Raw genomic sequence first — 3,998 nt, forward strand, 5'->3', positions numbered from 1 at the left:
CTGAATACTGCTGAACGGCCATAGGTCCTCAGCACACGTTTCCGTACAACTTCCAACCACTAAATCTTCGTCCTGTTTAAAAAGAAATATGGAATGAGGAAACGTCTGTACAGACTTACAAACATGTCGTAAAATACTCGGTGCTCCCCAATGAGTGTATAGTGACTATTTACACAATTTTCATTATGAGACATCAACCGATTTATTTGAAGCTGCCCCGTAGACACACGAATATTTTTCCCATGTTGGACTAGGTCTCTGTACCGTGACTAACATATATTCCCCAATTCACAATTTGTCCCCAACCGCCTTTTAAGTTTGGTTTGTTCGTTTTACTACTCCCACTGTTAAGATAGCTGAGTTGCAGTGAAACTACGTGCACAAACATAGCTGACGATTCTCCTGTCACGCTGGACTGACAGCACAACCTGTTGTGAGGTGCAGCAGGCTGAAAGTGTCCCGTGAATCTTTCCAGATATTCAGAAACTCAAAGTGGCCTGGCTTAAGCGCTGTTCTTCAGTACACATGCCCACTTGTGTCTCCGATCGGCAGGTTGAGCTGCTTTAATGGTTGCGGCGGGAATAGGCGCAGGCAGGCGGGAAGGGGAATTTGTAAACCTCTGTCTGTGGCGGATCTGACGGCAGAGTACAGTGCTGGTGCAGACACGTTCTGGCTCACACTGAACAGCGCATATTGTTGAATATGGGGCTATGTAGCAGACTACCCCCAAGTGTTTCCTTGTTGGTGAAATGATACCGTCAGTTACGATTGTAGTGGGGACGGGAACATCGAGACTGGACCGTGGATCAATAGGAATGTGTCGCCTGGGAGGTTTATTGTTATATCTGGTCGATCTACGTGTCTCGAAACATCATCATGAAGGAGAACAGCTGCTAGAAATATAAACTACGCCAAGTGCGTAGACCGGGAAAAGTCGTTAAACAGTGGAGGAAATTCACCTGGGCTACCATGAGTTCCATGGCAGAAATCAAGGACACGTCGAGGTTTATGGGTTATGTCAACATTATTGTTGACCGCAGGTATCCGTCATGCTTAATGTCTGTCCCAAGAGTGATATTCCAGCAGGGTGACTAATCGATGGAACATATCTAGGACCTTATTGGAAGCCATCTCTGCGCCCACAAGCTACAATCCCGTACTTTACCGGAAATACGTGACCAATGCCACACACCTCCAGAACACTACTAAGACTTTTCGAATCCCTGTCACGCATATTCGCTGCTGTATTGCGTTCCAAAAGGGAAGTAACTCGATAAGATGTAGGTGGTCAGAACGTATCGACTCATCAGTGAAGAACCACTGCTAATCATGATAAATACAAAATTTTCGGCCAGATTAAAACTGTGTGTTTGACCAAGACTCGAACTCGGGACCTTTTCCCCGGTAACTGCTCACGATCGAGCTACCCAAGCACGACTCATGAAGCAATACTTTAAAGATGGGTCGTGAATCGTATCTGAGTAGCTCAGTTGGTAGAGTACTTGCCCGCGAAAGACAAAGGTACGGAAAATAGAGATGATGTGTTGGATAACGGCTGGAGCAAGGGGAGGCAGTGCACGGATGACCCGTTTGTGTATAATATTGGCGCTACAAAGCATTCATAGGAAATGTGGAGAGACCTACAGGTGGTAGACACTTAGTGCAAGGACTGGCAGTTGACTTTTAATATAAAAAAGTAGCATAGTGGTGACAAATAGGCAACATCGGCAACAGTATTGATGATTATTGACTGTAAACAGTCACAGCCGTGGCTATGTGACAATATGCACCCGGAGCGACGTAAGCAATACCGCTTAAAACTAGAAGTTGAGAAAGCAGTTGCTAGGCTAAAAACCAGTGGAAGAGTCTTAAGTATATGTAAACTACCATCGAAATAACCATAAAACTCAGTCCGCAGACCCACGGGTGCCCATCGGTATGGATCAAGCACCATGTCACACTTTTCCAGTGGCGTCATCGAATGCGTTGTGGAGCGGCGTGCGATCAACACGCCGTTATCCCGGCCGTTGTCAGTGATCACGACTGAGAACAGCTACTACTCTGCCAAGCAGTTCCTCCGTTAGTTTCAAGAGGTGGTGTGCACCCTCTTCCAGACCTCTCACCAAGGGAAATATCCTGGCAGTACTGGGAATCGAACCAAGGTCCTCCGCATGGCAGTCAGTCGCACTGACCACTCGGCTGCAGAGGTGGCCACCGTCGAAATTGGTAACTTACGAAATCCTTGCTCGACTAATCGGCCTTCAATCTGCGACCCTCAACGCTTAGAATTAAATGTAGAGAAAATCTCAGGAAACCTGTGCAGTTTAATTATCTCTGCAGCGTTTCAGAGATGTTCACCAATTGCAGCTGCGGGCCCCTGTAAGAAAAGCAGTGTTCATCACCTATAGGTTTACCAATAAAATTCCGAGAGCTTACGATCCAAGAAAACAAAGCTATATTTTACTTCCTCGCTCTTTCATCTCGCTTCGTGACAACTGCAGTTAAAGGGCTCTGGCTCTACGCAATATGGGACTTAACATCTGAGGTCACCTAGACTTAGAACTACTTAAACCTAACTAACCTAAGGACATCGCACATAACCATGCCCGAGGCAAGATTCGAACCTGCGACCATGCAGCTAAATCATAGAAAATCTTTTACGAGGGCTTCCATAAGGTAATTCTCCCGTATCATTTGCGAATGGGACAGAGAGTGGAGGAAATAGATGACACTGAAGTACCCTCCACGATACACCGTGAAGCAGATAGTGGAACAGAAGTCAGTAGATACACGAAAAGCATATGCATCATGCGAACGAAATAGGAAAATGAGAAAATAAATTAAACGCAGAAAGTAATCTCAGCCGAACACCGTAAGGTACACAGTGTAATATAGACGAGCAAATGTAGGAAAATTGCATAAAAGAATGGTTAAAAACTTAGCTGAAACGGTGGAGAGGAAGCATGTCTGGTGCAATGAGTAGCAGCCAATTTGGAGTATGTTTACGGGCTTCTCTCCGGAAAGTAAACTCCTGCCGAGAAATTACGGTGGCCGCGTTAATTAGGTTCTGTTTTCAGAAGATTCTTCAGTAAGCGCACGGCGCGTAGCCGTAGTCTGCCCAAAGTTTACGGGTTCCCCAATCTCCTCCTGCCTCGCTCTGTGGTCGTTATATTGCTGTGATTATATTGCTTTCCTGCCCATTCCTCCTCTGCTCTCATGTAAGTGCATAAGTCATTTTTAATTAATAACTGATTCGAAACTAGAGTGAGAAGTCTACAGTTATTCTACTTGAAAACTATTACTAAATAAGTATAGCGCCAGCTGTAGGGGAACATTAGTAGTTTATTGATCTTTAAAGCAGTACAATGTGCTCAAGCACTTTTTTTCTTAGCAAAAGGAACATATAGAAATAATAAATCCTAAAAAACGGGTTTTTGTAGAGAAACTGCGTATCAATATCTTACGTGTTGCCGTGAGGATCAAAAAGAACACAGCTGTCGCCGTTCTATTAACCACGCTTATCAGTCCACATTCGCGTCGGCAGCGCACGCAGCACACAAGAGCTAAAACCAGCGGTAGAGGTAAAAAGGAAGTGAGAATTAAAGGTCTCGCCAACAACGGAATAATTAGAAACAGTGCGTTAAAAGTTTTATTTCATCTAGGATGGAGAAATGTCCTTTGCCTTCTCAAAAATGGTTCAAATGGCTCTGAGTACTATGGGACTTAACGTCTAAGGTCATCAGTCCCCTAGAACGTAGAACTACTTAAACCTAACTAACCTAAGGACATCACACACATCCATGCCCGAGGCAGGATTCGAACCTGCAACCGTGGCGGTCGCGCGGTTCCAGACTGTAGCGCCTAGAACCGCTCGGCCACCACGGCCATCTTGCCTTCTCAACGTAACACTCCGATCATTCAGTTTAAGTAATGATGGGGAACCACGTGATACCTAAATCGAGGGGGTCACAACGGGAGTTTGAAATCCGATCTTCCCG

Source organism: Schistocerca americana, chromosome 1, assembly GCF_021461395.2.
Source record: "Schistocerca americana isolate TAMUIC-IGC-003095 chromosome 1, iqSchAmer2.1, whole genome shotgun sequence".
Taxonomy (NCBI): domain Eukaryota; kingdom Metazoa; phylum Arthropoda; class Insecta; order Orthoptera; family Acrididae; genus Schistocerca; species Schistocerca americana.